Consider the following 15,993-nt stretch of genomic DNA (forward strand, 5'->3'; position numbering starts at 1 on the left):
AATTAATCGAGGGGTATAGCTACATTTTCTTGTTTGTTTGTGCAGAGGAATGAATTAGCCACTGATATGTGTGAGTATCTGTGCGGATTGGAGGGAGACCCCTCTTCTTGATTACCTTCCAGTGCCTGCCAAGGTGACCATATCTCCCTATTTTAGACCTTTGGAGCTTTAGTTCTTCGAGAGACATTCTCGGTCTAGTGTGGAGTATTTTCTATTTACCAAGCTTTAGCGTGTCTTTCCCTGCTTGACAGTGTTATTGGTGTAGAATGGCCTGATTCTAAAACATTTACTTTGCTAAGCGATTGCAGGTCTATGGTCATCCCTGTGTCGTGTTGAGTTTGCAATTCAGTATTGGATGACACCTTCACAGTGTGCAGTTACATCCAGTTCTTTTGTATCGGATGAGTACATCCAGGATATGATGACTGGTACTCAATGAATCAGAAGGTCCAGCATCAGGCCACTTTGTTGGTGCTATGTCTGACTGACATTATTATGTGCAGCGGAGGTTTGAGTGTTCCTGGTCTAGTGTGTGAGTATTTATAACAGGCGACAGCACATCAGTGTCTCTTGCACAAACTTGCTTTGTCAGATTCCTCACCTGATTAAGAGCGTATTCCCTTGAAGGTGGAACAAAGTCAGTCCATTTCTAATGCTAGAGCATAAGTGCTAATGGGCCAATTTTTCCGGGTCCCAGGTATATGTTCACAGCGAGTGGTTGGATATCGCCGTCATGGTTTATGGTTTGAATTGTGAAATTACATTGCATCATTGTCCCTTGCGAGAGCTGAGAGTGCTAGAGAATTAATTTGATAGGAGCGCATTGTGCATAGCCGCAAGAGACAAAGAGCAAGCCCTATGAAAGCTTCAGAACATTGGTGATACTGGGTCCCGGGTTAAGGAGCTATGGGCATTGATTCCCAGACAGATCAGGGTAAGCATCACCTGATCAGAGAGCACATTGCATACCTGGCGGGCAACAAGATCAGGTCCAATCATATCCTTTGAATTAAGTGCTACTAAGCCCGGGGTTTGTAGATCTGCGCATTAATTTCCGGATAACTAAGATTAACAGAGATAGACATCTCCTGGACTGACAACGTAGTGCATACCTGGAGGAAGACAATGATCAAGCCCAGTCATGGTATAAGAACATAACTGCTACAGAACTCTGGTTTGGAGTCCTGGACATTAGTTTCCAGATAAATAGAGATACACATCTCCTGGTCTAGGAACGTAGTCTATACCTGGAGAAAGACAATGAACAGGCCCAGTCATAGCGTAAGAACAAAAGTGCTAATATGCCTCTGGTTTGGAGTCATGGGCTTCAATTACAACACTGGTTTAGGTTAACACAATCAACATTCATTGCCAAACATGTAGGGGCCAGCAGGTTCATAGCGTTGAATGTAATTGATCACTGGACCCAGCTTTCATGTCCTGGTTGTTCTTACCTTCCCCTATTGATGGGGTTCCAAGCCATTTCTTGGCCGATGATCGTAGGCCGAGTGGCCAAACGGTCCCTTGCATGATTTTAGGGGAAAAGCCAGGTTTTGAGTGCTTTCCGGAAAGCCATGTAATCTTGGCTGTGTCGAATTCGAGGAGGCACTGAGTTCCACAATGTTGGCGCCAGGGTTGAGTAGGCAGACCCTCCAATCCTGGCTGAATTGGAGGCGGGAACCACTGGCAGGTGGGCCATGCTTGACCTTAGGGTGTGGGTTGGGAGGTATAGAATCATCTTTTCTTGTAGATATTCGGGGCCGGCTTTGTGCACCGTTCGTGGATTAACGCACAGGATTTTGAAGGTGGCCCTTCGTCCAATTTGGAGCCAGTATAGGGTGAGTATAGCAAGTGAGATGTGATCCCTTCGTCCCAGTGCAAGAAGTAGTCTGGCAGCCGAGTTTTGGACTCTTTGGAGTTTGTTTAGTTGGTAGGTCGGTGCACCCAGGTGAAAGGAGTTTGTATAGTCAGGTCTGGACATGACAATGGACATAATTGCAGCCAGTCTATTGGAGTAGGTGAGGTAAGGGATGATGCGCTACAGAAGCCTGAGGTGGAAGTGACAGGATTTGGGAACATTGTTAATGTGGCGAGACAGAGTTAGGTCAGAATCCCTTGTGCATCCAAAGTTTTTGACAGTGGTGGAAGTAGGGGGAGGGCCGAGGGAGGGTTGCTAGGGAGACAGTTGCAGGAATAGAACTGTTTTGCCACACACCATGATCTCTGTTTCCCCTGGGTTCACAAGGAGATGGTTACTCATCATCCAGAGGTCAATGTCTGTGAGATATGCTGCTAGGTCAGGGCGAGGATTGGAGGTTGATTTGTGAGTGCTCATGATGATTTGTGTGTCATCCGCGTAGTTATAGTAGGTGAGGTTGTGAGAGCGAATGAGCCCGGTCAGAAAAGCCATATAAAGGCTGAAGAGAAGGGTGGGGAGCAGGCGCCTTGGGGTACTCCAGTGTTCACTGGTCGTGCAGTGGAGGGGAAAGGGGGAGATAGGTGATTTACTGTCTGTTAGTTTGGAATGAAGCGATCCAGTTGAGCGTTGAATCTAGGATTCCTAGAGAGTGTAATCTGTCAAGGAGGATTGTGTGGTTCACAGTGTAAAAAGCTGCCGAGAGTTCAAGAAGAACAAGTGCTGCGCATCCTTCAATCTGTGGTGACTTTGAGGTCATCTCAGTTAGAGATCAGCGTGGTTTCTGTTCCGTGGCACTTGCGGAAACCTGATTGCGCGGGGTCTAGGAGTTTGTTGGATTCCATGAAACAGTTGAGCTGTGAGTATGCAGTCCGGTCGATGAGCTTTGCCAAGAATTGGGTGTTGGGTGCTTTCTTTAGAAGAGGTTTGACCTTGGGAAGTGACCGGAGGTAAGGGAGTCATTAATGTTGGACCTCACCAGTTCTCCTGCACATGTGAAAGTGAAGATTTCTTTGAGGAGCGAGGCAGGACAAGGATCAAGGGAGGAGCCGGAAGGTCGGCTATCGGATTGTAGTTTGACAAATTCGTCACTCAAGATAGGGTTGAAAGAGCAGAACAAAGGGGTCTCTGAGGGCAGGAGGGTTGATTCTTCCAGGGATGGGCATTGGGCGGGTAGTGAGGTTGGAAAGTTTGGCGATGAGGTTGGCCGTCCTGTCATGAGCTGTTGTGTAGAAGTGTTCAGAGAGGGAGTTGCAGAGCATATGCGTGGAGGTGGTTCGGGCAGAGGTGCAGGAAGGGTTCAGGAATTCAGTGATGCTCCTGTGGAGCTCTTTGCTGCTGCTGTGGCAGCTCAGGATTCTTTGATTGTAGAAGGCTTTTTTGGCCTTTCAGGTCTCTGATTTGTAGTTTCGGTGATGGTGGGCGTACACTGATTTGCTTTGAGGGATTCTGGAGGCTTTCCGTTTGGGCTTGAGGGAGCGGTTTTGGGTTTTGAATGCTTCAGGTGGGAGGGTGAACCACTTCGGGGTTGGTCGTTTGCGGGAGGGAGCAGAGCTGGAGGGGGTGAGAGGAAGGAGTGAATTGTTTAGCCAGGAGTCAAAGAGCTTGATGGGTATGGGTCTATCTGTGGCCGGAAGAGAGGGAAGGGCAGTCAAAGAGCTCGATGGGTATGGGTCTATCTGTGGCCAGAAGAGAGGGAAGGGCAGGTAAAATCGTGGCCTTGTTCCAGCACTTTAACTGAGATGGAAGGATAGAGGAAGCCTTGGGAGGTGGGGCGGTGTGCGGACAGAGAAAGGTATGGCTGAGTGGTCAGTCCAGATGAGGGGTTTAGGGATGGATGTGGAAATGAGGTCAGAGGAGCTGAAAATGGCATCAAGGGTGTGGCCTGCAGTGTGTGTCGGTCCTTTGATATGCTGGATCGCGGAGGTGGTCACAGAGGTGTTTGCATTCTCTGCAGTCTACAGCAGGAGACCAGCGGACCAGTTGAAGATCAGTAGGTGACCGTGCACACTACTTTGTCTGTTGGACTCTATGCACTCCGTTTACTCCCTACTCCCTATTTCTATAGCATCTAACGGGGTGGCGACTGTGGGCTTAGAGCCGTTGAGCCCCTTGTACGTGTAAAAAAGGGAGCGTGAATGGGATCTGACGTCAGGGATTCTGGAGTGTTGCATGACGAAGCCCAGCATTGAGCACATTGGAGCCACGGGCTGGCTGGTGGGCGCAGAAGCGTCTGAGTACGAAGTGCTCGTGTTTGTGGAAAATTGTGCCAAGCCATGCTCGTGCTAGGGTGCAAAGTTCTTATCCGCTTTCTTAATTTGGACTGTGTTTGAAATGATGTTGTTACCTTCAAACTGGCGGCACACAGCACGAAATGTAATGCACCTTTAATAGGAACTTTGCAAGTGATTGTGTAAAATCAAGGAGCCGCACTATACAATCGCATACAAGCTCTTTCTACAAGTTCCAATCCCATAGTGCAGAATAAAAGCAGTGCAGGATATATGTCAACCAATACATAGTGGCTTACATCCATAGGGTTGATTTGTTGCTCGCTCCACTGCGGCTTAAAGGAGACATACTTGTAGCCGCATACACTCACGTGGTGTCAACTGATACGACTAAACTTGTGCATGGAGTGTAAAGAGAAACAAGATATAGAGCATGCAGGCGAAATACTTCTTACGGAGTGGTGCTCTTACTGACGATCCAAGAGCCCATGAGTGGGACAGCTCATTTTTGACAAAAGAAAATCAGACCCTAACAAAGCAGGATGTGCATCGTGAGCAGGTTATGTCAGCAGGGCAGGAAGTAACTGTACATGCGCAAGTGTATACTGTAGTTGACACCCCTAAACAGCAATTGAATTGCTTGAGTCAGGGTGGGATAACCAACCTTGATCTATTACTACAGTCAGAAAAAGAGTTCACCCTTACAGCAACAAACATCAAGAAGAAAATTAAGGAGTGCTTTTTGAAACGAAGGCTTTGGAGTGTGGGTGATCTGGACACAGAGACACTAGAAGAGCAAATCACATTTGCAAGGACATTGGAAATTGATAGAATAATGAGGGATGTCAGTATGGAAAGAGGCTTCCCACGAGACTTAAATCTATCTCCAATAACCATAAACGAAACCCAAAACTCAGTGTAGGAATTAAATTCCAAGGACCAACAACTGCTGGATATAACGGACCCAAGATATACTGTGGGTGAAACAACAAATCAAGTTACCCCAGGAAGGATTACCCAGGATACAAATCCTAATGAGGTTACACTAGCAGCCCTTAACTTTGTGTTGAACTCACTCGTAAACGTGTTTGAAATGTTGAAGAGTGAGGTACAAGTTCACTTGGGGGTGCTGCTAGAAATAACCAAAGAAGTGGAGCATTGCGACTCCTCAATCGTGGGCTTAAAAAAAATTCTGAATACTACGATAGTTCCATCCTTAACAAACTTATTTGAAGTGGTCGCAAAACAAATAATCGGATGCGTCCGAGATAAAGGAACTACTTCAAGAGCTAAAGATAGGAGGGAAGGAATCAAAGGGGTTAATCATGGAACTGCTCAACTATACCATCGAGAAAAAGGAGGTAGTAGTTGAAGGTTAGTTGGTGTCCATGGAATATAGGGTTGCTGGACCATTTGATGATACACCTCTATCACAATCAGTTCTTGAAGAATTCCGGAGATTGGCTCAGGTCGTCGAGACTGAGGCAAATGAACTCACGGTCCCAGCACAAGATGTACCCCAAAATGACCCGCAAGAAGTAAAGCTGAACGAAGATCCTTGGATGGGCAGTATAAATCAGAACTATCGGGGAAGAAGCAAGGCAAAATGAAAGAAACAGAAAAGGGGAAGTTCTGAATCTCTACCCCCATAAGAACGAGAAGGGAAGAAAACAAAGAACAAGAAAGCTAAAACAAATACAGGCAAAATTAGCTTTATGAAAGCACTGAGTGATGCCAAAGATACCCCGAGTGGAGCCAAGGCATTAATAGGTAATAGAAGGGTATACCCACAGAATGGCACTTCGGAACCAAAGTCGGTGGAGAACCACATTAAATGGGCCCCAATCTTAATACCGACGAGAAAGAAGATTGCAACAGGAAACCAGTGTGAAGAGCCAAAAAAACAGCATTTTCAAGTGCTGAAATTAGCTCCAATCTTCCTTACAGGAAAGTCAAAATCCAGTGAAGAGTGTACAGGGAGTGCTAAAGTGACACTAACCAGAATCCAGGGCCTGGAAAGTCAAGCAGTATGCGGGTCCATTAACTTCAAGACAATTCCACATATTGGTCATGCAAAAAGAAGGGATGGAAGAGAGACTGGTGAGGAACACAAGGGCAGAAGAATGATGGCGGACTTAGTAACAAGTCAGGAGTCAACGACAAACATTGAAGAAATTGTTCAATATACAGTACCAAGACCATGGCTAAAGTGTACTAAACAGAATTTGAACTATAAATCCTGGAATTGAGGGGCAATATTGTCATACTTGAAAAAAGTCCCAGCTTTCTATCTATTTTCATTAGAGGATATAGAGTTTGTAATATTTCCCTCTGCCGATACTATTCAGATGGCGGAAGTGGGCTTGAAATCTAAGGTGGGGGTAAAGGCAATCTTGGCAGCATCTACATCACTCCCAATCCATAGCCTTGAGGTCTTTACAATACTCCCAGCGGTAGACCTGACAGGAAAAACACATGATTTGGCAGGGGTGGGGGAGGGGGATCACTCAAAGAAACAGCGTAATACACAGCCTAATATAATAGGATCTTCAGAAACAGTGTTAACTAATGGCGGTCTGATAGACCAGGGTGAAATGCACAAGAAAGCATGGTCCATGCTCCCTGAAACCCTAACACAGGTTTTCTATAAATTGGGAGTGGGAAAGGAATCCCTTAAATCGGAGGAAGTGGTGATTTGTGAGTTGGGACACGCAGGGTTCTAGTTGTTTCAAAGCATTAACAATGAAGGAGGCAATTTTTGGGAAGAGTGATTTGGTGTTCCTCCAGGAGACTTGGCTAGTCAATCCCTTTCAAATAGAGAGCTTTAAAATATTACATCAACAAGCATTGTTTCATGGGAGGGGTAGGCTTGCAGGAGATCTATGTATAGCCTGGAGGACGAACATAATAGTGGAATCTGAACTATTAGCTAACAATTAGGAGGGAATCCTGGCGGCTAAGCTATCCCTAAATTCTGATTAGGGTATAAAAAAATGTATTGCAGTAAATCTCTACTGGGACCCCACCTGTACAAACATCAAAATCTATTACGAATTTCTGTCTGATCTTTTCACCAGGGTGAACCTGGATTATCCAGCGACCCCAGTACTTGTAGCAGGTGATTTAAACACTCAATGCATTACTACAACATCTAAGGGTGATGAGCAAAAACACGAAAAGGGTCACCCCCAGGGGTAAAAGATGGTTGGCATTCTTTGCAGAATGGAACATGAGGATGGCCAAACGGATCCATAGAAGGTGATGTTGAACCTGCAATCACATGGAGACGTGGGAACGCTATGTCTACCACAGATTACATCTTTTTTTATCACTGAAAGCATTAGAAATGGCCAAACATTTTGAGATCAAAGAAGGGGGTTCAAGTGACCACAGACGATTAGAATCAGAAATTATTTGGCAATTCACTGAAAAAAGGGAATATTTCTACCAATCTTTAACCGTTAACAATCGGAAAAATTGATTGGTGAAAGATAGAAAAAACGGCATCTGTCTGAATGACGAACTGCAGAGGGCTTGTCAGGGTATGTCAGCCCTGGATCTCAAGCAAAAATATGGTCCACCCTTTTTTTCAAGATTTTGTATGCTCTGTAGAACATCCAGTAAGACCAAGCCAATCAAAACAGTTATCTTACCATCACATATTCGATGAAGAGACCTGGACAACAAAAAGAGAAATGTGATCTTCTCAAAGTTCCTTGAGAATAGAAATTCAGGATACTGAAGAGTTTATAAAAAAATGCCCAGCATTAAGAGAGGTTATAAAAATTGGCCGACACAACGTCAAGCACAGCGTTTACAAAAGGACGTAGAGCAGATGCTCAAAGTCCTATGTGAAAATACCTCTTGTAATTTTTGGCCAGTGATGATTGTGGCTGAGATCATACTAATACATGGCCAAAAAAATGTAGTGCCAGAAACTGACTGGATTAACCATCTGTCCAGTCAATATCACAAACCATCTGGGGGACCTAGTTTTATAATCCCTGATATTCCTTGGATTCTGGATTTCGCTGAGAGTGATGTCGTAGAATTAATTAAAAAGACATCTTCCTCTCGAGCAGCCAGCCCAAATGGTTTGACTTGCCAGGTATTGAAGGGTAATATAAACCTATGGTCAGGGCTACTAACACGGTTTTTCAGAGAAATCTTAAAGAGAAGAGTCTATCCTACTTCTTGGAGGATATTGATAATTATTCCCATTTATAAGAGGGGTGACAGAACAGTTCCAACAAATTACCAACCATTCACCCTCTTGGATGTCGAAAGTAAACTTTTTGCAACCCTTCTGCTGAAGGAGTTGGAAAATTGGGCTAAGCGAAGCAATATGTTACCAAAACAACAAACAGGCTTTCGTAAAGGCCTCTCGATATCGCTAAATGGTCTAATCTTAGCCACACTAAGTGGCAATTCTGGAGTGAAAGGGAGACTAGTACTCTATGGTGCATGGATAGATTTATCCAGCGCTTTCGATCTGGTTTTAGGGACCAGCTATGGCATACATTGGAAAGCTGGGGAATAGCTAAACCACTTCTGTCTATGTTGGCCATGTTGTATGAGAACAACACAGTAAGAATAAGATTGGATGCTGAAGGCTCACTCTCTGACTATGTTAAAGTTGAGAGGGGAGTCAGGCAGGGTTGAATGGTGGCACCCTTCCTATTTAATCTTTACGTGGTGGACATGGGGAGGGAGATTGAATCTGCAGCTCTACCTAGTCCCAAAGTCAGAAGTAATCCGATTAAATAGCTGGCATACATGGACGATATTGTCCTCTTAGACAACACAGAAGTAGGTTTGCAGCGTCTATTCAATTCACTAGAATGCTACAAAAAAATGAACAACCTATCCATCAATCCAGCAAGTCTAAAATAGTAGCATTTAGAAGATGTGAAAAGGAAGGTCATAAATGTGTCTGGGCTTTGGGGGATCAAAGCATTCCAGTGGTAGAGGAAGTGGTCTACCTAGGTTCCACACTCTACACCATCTCTAAAATGGCGCAAATTAAACAAGATTTCACAGAAAACATTTCCCAATTAACACCACAAATAAAAGAAATATTGGGAAAATATTGCAAGTTTTCCATCATGCCCCTGATAAAGTTTTATACAGATAAAGTTATTCCGAAAACTATCTATGGGATGGAAGCCAAACCTCTGGCCTGGAACGTGGATTGGCAGAGATTGGAGGGAGGAATTTGGAAGAAGGCTTTAGGTCTTCCCCAGAGCCTCACTATGGCTAGCCTCAGATGCGAGCTGGGCCTCAGATCACTCAAAGCACAGGTGGAATGGAAGCTGCTATCACTATTACATAACATCATGATTCCGCAGACTAACTCCCTATATGAGGACCTACGGGATCATTTGGGAAGATCCTGCTCCGCAGTTTTGATTAATTTGCAGAACTTGGTATTAATAGCATTGGTAGATTGCGAAAGTGATGCAGAAACACTCATCGTCAATCCCATGAAGGCTAAGCAAGCTCTAATGCGTATGGACTGGATCCACACGATAAACCATATGCGAGAGTCCTTAACAACAACTTCACTGTCACCATATGATAAAAAATTGCTTTCCTCCCAAAATTATTGTGAAAGTTTCCAGATTGGAGTACAAGATAAAACGTTTTAAGATTTTGTTAAAATCGTGTTCATACTAGGGAGGGGTTGACTAGATGGGGGTGAATTGAAGAAGCAGAAACATTGTGCCCTTGCTGTTAGGACCTGAGTAGGCAGTCCATAAAACACATATTGATGGAATGTGGAGGAATTTTGGATGTAAGACTACTACTTTTGGCAGTTTGTAGCGATTGAACTCAGATATGTTCTGGGATAGGCTGATTGCAGGCCATGAAACATCTTTGACTTTGTAATAAGGGTTTTGAAATCGTCCGGGGTTATCGAAAATGCCCACTGTAAAAGCTAATAATATGGTACATTTACACTTCATTCTTCTTTTCTTCTCTAATTAAGGATATGTTGTTTTGTTGGATAATTATGTAAAAATATTTGAGGTATTTTTGACTTTGTTCATGATTGTATGTATGTGCTAAGACTATAAACTACGGTATGAATAAGCAGCTGATTACCAAAGGTTTCAACTCGCTCACCTTGACAAGTCGAAGAATCCAATATGGAAGAGGCAAATGCGGCTGTGAAGGTTCCCCTGAGGCAATCCTGGCCCCCCCGACCTAGAAATAGAAATACCAGGGGAGAGGACAGGACCGCCAGGAAAACCCTCTAATGGGAAGAAAACCCTGGACGAGTCTGGAGTCTCGAGTTTCAGGCGGGTGTGAAAGTGAAGATGTTCCTGAGGTGTGGTAAAAAACTGATGTCCTCTGGGAGGCTTCCTCTGGATGCACGAAAGGAAAACAAGAAGAGGATTAGAATGGAAATGAGAGTTGGATGTTTAGTAAAGGGTGGAAGGAGGATCCTCTCACCGTTAATAGAGTCTAGAAAGGCTTAGTCTTGACGAGATGGGTACTCAAAAGGTTTGCAGGTAAGCAACAGGAACTCTATAAGAACAGACAGGTAAGTACTTTGATTGAAACAAAGAACGGGGGGTTCAAAGGAAACAGGGCTTACCCTCGCGGGTTTCTGCGAGGAAATGAAAGCCGGAGAGACTTCTTTCGAGTCGGCTGAATAATGTTGGATAAGCTGGACTGGTCTGCACTCACAAGGAACGGGGGCTGAGGAGAGTAACTGTAGAAAATGACTGAGAGACAAAGAATCAGAAGAGTAAGAAAAGATTAGCATGAAATTTTCTGCAAGTAGGCAAGAAAGCGATGGTGAACTCACCGAGCGTCAGTAGCAGAAGCGATGCGAAGATCCGTAGGCTTTGAGTCCGGAAATAGGGTCACGTGAGCGTTCTGCGGCGTCTCGCAAGGACGTGGGAAAACTGAACCGCTGCTGTCCGCTCGAAGGTCTCTATGGGCGTCCATCTTGGAACTGCTCCTCCAAAGGATTCCACTCAAGCAGGTACGTGTTCCGTATAATCGGGTACGTGCCCACAGTGACCATTTACGGCCATGTGTAACAGTATACCCCCTTCTGCTGGGGGGGGCGCCCCCGGTTTACCCGGGTGAAGACGAAAAAACCGGCGCACCAGCCTAGGTGCATGAACCCCAGAGGCTGGTTCCCATGTTCTTTCCGCTGGGGAATAGCCCTTCCAGTCAATCAAGAACTGCAATCGGCCTCGCCGATAACGAGAGTCACATATATTGGCAACCTCAAATTCTCAACCACAGTCCGTAAGGACAGGAGTTGGAGGGGCACCTCTGCTCCGGTGAAATCGATCTCGCACAACCAATTTGATCTGTGACAGATGAAACACAGGATGTATACGAGACCAGGAGGCAGGCAAAGCCAGTTTGACCACCGCTGCACCCACCATGGACAACACCCTAAACGGTCCAAAGTATTTTGGAGAGAGTTTTGATGGGACAAGGCGCCGAGGAAGGAAGCGGGATGCCAACCAAACAGGGTCACCGATAGTAAGTGACAGGGCTAATCGACGATGAAGATCAGCGGATTGTTTAGCACGGTCTTGAGCCGCCAGAAGAGATTGTTTAGCCAGTTTCTGACCTTCCTGAATGTCGGCAATAAGGCTATCCACTCCCGGGCAGCTGGAAGTAGAAGTCGAAACAGTAGGAACAAAGGAGGGATGGTAGCCATAAGAACAATGAAAGGGACTGGTCCTGAGAGCAGAATGGTAAGAATTATTGTAGGCGAATTCAGCGAATGGAAGCAATTCCACCCAATTATCCTGAGCTGCTGATACAAAGCATCGTAGATATCCTTCTAGGGTCTGATTCAAACGTTCCGTTTGCCATGGGTTTGGGGATGGTATCCTGAGGTGAGGGAACGTTTGACCCCTAAGACTTGACATATCTTTTGCCAAAAGAAGGAGGTATATTGAGGACCCCAATCTGAAACGATGGTATCTGGTAGACGGTGACGAGAGAACATTTCAGAGAGGAAGATTTTAGCCATTAATGTTGCTCCAGGTAATTTCTCTAAAGGGGTGAGATGAGCCAATTTAGTGAAATAATCTATAGTCACCATAATGGTTGTCTTGTTCTCAGATAGAGGTAGATCAGACACAAAATCAGTGGATATAATTTGCCAAGGTCAGTCTGGGATAGGCATCCTTGTTAGTAATCCCAAAGGTGGGGTTCGTGGAGTCTTTGCATGAGCACCGATACTGCAAGCTGCAACATAATCACGGACATCAGATCTTAGATTTGGACACCAAAAATGTTGTTGTAACGTGGAAAGAACCCCTTGATGACGCGCAGCCCGTGAATCATGACACATTTGTAGCACTTCCAGCTGTAATGAAGGAATGGGAATCAGAACCTGCGTCCCATGAAAGAAATAACCCGTTTCTTTAGTAAGCTGATGGGAGGAAGCGATACACTCACACAATGATTGATTTTGCGCAGTAGCAATTCGCACCTTTTGAAGAAAGTCCGTTATGACAGCGATGAATTGAGCATTGGGAAACATTTTCTCCAAACAGAATTTAGAAGTAGGGGAATCCTTGCGGGATAGAGCGTCTGCCCTTTGATTGTGTTTCCCTGGCAGAAAGGTGAATTCGATCCGGAAGGGAAGAAAAAAAAGAGCCCAGCGGGCTTGTCGACCGTTAGTAGTGTAAGCATTTTGGAGCACTCTGAGATTCTGATGGTCTCTGCGAACCTTAATAGGATGGGTAGATCCTAATAGTAAATGTCTCCATTCCTTGAAGGCCTGCTTAATAGCCAACAATTCTTTCTCAAGTACAGAGTAGTTCTGTTCTGCTGTATTGAAGGTTTTAGATAAGTAGGCTACTGGTCGTTCTTCCCCCTGCTCCGTCTCTTGTAGAAGTACGGCTCCTAAAGCATATTGTGATGCATCTGTTTCCACAATGAATTGCTTAGATTGATCGGGTGTGATAAGAATGGAAGCAGAAGTAAACTTTTCTTTTAAAGCTTGGAAGGCTTTCTGAGCTGAATCGTTCCAAGAGAACGTGTTACCTTTTTTCAAAAGTCTGGTAATGGGTAGAATGATTTTGGAAAAACAGGGAACAAACTTCCGGTAGAAGTTTGCGAACCCTAAAAACTGCTGCACGTCCTTTACACTTGCAGGAGATGGCCAATCCAAAACTGCTGATACTTTCTTCGGGTCCATAGAAATTGACTTAGAGGACAGTACAAATCTAGATAGTTAACTTGTTCCTGATGGAACTCACATTTGGCGGCTTTACAGTAGAGTTTATTTGATTGAAGCCGTTCCAAAACTGTATTAACATGTTGGATATGATCCTCAGGGTTGTTGGAATACACCAGGATATCCTCCAAGTAGATGATGACAAAATTAAATAAAATGTCGGCAAATAGATGGTCCATAAACCGCTGAAAGATAGCCGGGGCATTAACCAAACCGAACGGCATAACGTGATATTCAAAATGACCAAAAGGTGTGCGAAAAGCAGTCTTCCATTCATCACCTGGAGCTATTCGTATGAGATGATAAGCACCTCTAAGATCAAGCTTTGTGTAGAGAGTCGCCCCTCGAACCGCTTCGATGATGTCCATTATGAGAGGCATGGGGTATTTGTCAGCGATGGTTATCTTGTTTAGACCCCGGTAGTCAATACAAGGGCAGAGTTCATCTGAGTCTTTTTTGGGGATGAAAAACAGAGAAGCTCCCGCCGGTGACACTGATTCGGTTATAAGGCCATTTCATAAATTGGTTTGAAGGTACTCTTTCAAAACATTCTTCTCACGTTGGGGGGGTACATACATCCTACCAAAAGGAATGGGCTGTTCAGGAAGCAGATCAATATGGCAATCATCTCTCCGATGTGGAGGTAACGTAGGGAACTCGGGATCTTCAAAGATAGCTCGGAATTTCCAATGACATTTAGGGACAGTTTCTAGTAGATTGATAGTTGCTACTGAAGAATTAGGAGCCTCTACAGAGGGGATATGTAAACCTACCGATTCCTGGGAAAGGCAAAGGTGTATGCAATATTCTGACCCTAGGAAAAGAGTACCCGCTGACCAGTTAATGAAAGGATTGTGGAGTCTCAACCACGGAAGCCCCAAGATGATAGGAAAATGTGAAGTTTTGATCAGATCGAAAACTAGGGTTTCCTTGTGGTTAGCTATCATGCAGGTAATTGGATTAATTTGTTCTTTAATAGGACCAGAGCTTAAAGGACTCCCATCTACTCGTTGGATGGGAGTAACAAAGGCCTTAGTTATGTGAGGAATACTGTGTCTCTTTGCCCAATCGTAATCCAAAAAAATACCTGCTGCACCGCAGTCAATCAATGCGGGAATGCCGGGTAGTAAATGTTCAGATAATATCATAGATAAAGATACTACCACCATCGTCTGATTATTTGTGGCTTTGTCTAAAGTCATATTGGTTTGACATGGGGAAGGAGGATTCTGTTTCCCTACCGTTCCTCCCCTAACGGTAGGGTCTTGGAGTTTCCCGACTTGGTGTTAGGACTGCGACATGGGGGCACCAAATGACAATTCTTTAACACATGAGAGGAAGACCCACAGTACATACATAATCCGAGTGTCTTTCTCCTTTCTCTCTCGGTCGTTGATAACGGTCCTCTTATGTCCCCAATTTGCATAGGTTCTTCATTTTGAGGGAGAGTTTTATTCCCTGTAGAGGAATAATCACTAGGTGATCGTAGTCCTTTGCCCTTTCTTCTTTCGTAGGAACGTTCATGCATCCTATAATCTATCTGCATAGTTAGAGCGATCATATCAGCCAAGTTGGCTGGGCGGAGCACTTTAGAGAGCTCATCCTTAAGTTCTTCTGTTAATCCTCTACGAAAAAGGGTAAAAAGTCCGTCATCCGGCCAACCCAATTCCGAGGACAATTGTTTAAATTGGGTGATGTACTCTAGTAAATCCTTATTCCCCTGTTTAAGATCAAGGAGCCTTTCTTGTGTAGCAACTGTTATTTCCTTCCTGCCAAACATAGAATAAAGGCTATTAAAGCTGGCTGGGTAAGAGTCAAGAATCGCATTGTTAGAGGTGACTAAAGGAGTGGCCCAAGCTAAGGCAGGGCCCGAAAGATGAGAAATCACATATCCCACTTTGTCTTTGTCTGTAGGAAAAAAGCGTGATTTAAAGGTAAACTGTACTGTACAACTATCGAGGAATTCCTTAAGTTTATAAGGATCACCATCATACATGATTGTGTGGAAGGAGGACGGGGGAGTGTCTGAAAAAGCCCTGGCGACTTGCTGTCGCAGTTGAGCGTTATCTTGTTTCAAAGATTGCACCTCTAACGACATGGCTTGCATGGCCGCCATTAATTGCTGAATTTTTGTTCCATGAGGATACTCACTGTCAATATTTAGGCGTCGCTTACTGTTAAGACTATAAACTACGGTATGAATAAGCAGATGATTACCAAAGGTTTCAACTCACTCACCTTGACAAGTCAAAGAATCCAATATGGAAGTGGCAAATGTGGCTGTGAAGGTTCCCCTGAGGCAATCCTGGCCCCCCCGACTTAGAAATAGAAATACCAGGGGAGAGGACAGGACCGCCAGGGAAACCCTCTAATGGGAAGAAAACCCTGGACGAGTCTGGAGTCTCGAAGTTCAGGCGGGTGTGAAAGTGAAGATGTTCCTGAGGTGTGGTAGAAAACTGATGTCCTCTGGGAGGCTTCCTGTGGATGCACGAAAGGAAAACAAGAAGAGGATTAGAATGGAAATGAGAGTTGGATGTTTAGTAAAGGGCGGAAGGAGGATCCTCTCACCGTTAATAGAGTCTAGAAAGGCTTAGTCTTCACGAGATGGGTACTCAAAAGGTTTG

At 44.7% G+C, this 15,993-nt stretch overlaps 1 protein-coding gene across 1 annotated transcript in view; it reads left to right on the forward strand.

Moving 5' to 3' along the window:
* The window catches only part of ATP8B4 (ATPase phospholipid transporting 8B4 (putative)), a 5,389,235-nt gene that overhangs the window by 1,367,167 nt on the left and 4,006,075 nt on the right, over positions 1 to 15,993 (forward strand). The gene's annotated exons all lie outside the window — the stretch shown is intronic.

Source organism: Ambystoma mexicanum, chromosome 11 (genome assembly GCF_040938575.1).
Source record: "Ambystoma mexicanum isolate Mex_15411 chromosome 11, UKY_AmexF1_1, whole genome shotgun sequence".
Taxonomy (NCBI): Eukaryota; Metazoa; Chordata; class Amphibia; order Caudata; family Ambystomatidae; genus Ambystoma; species Ambystoma mexicanum.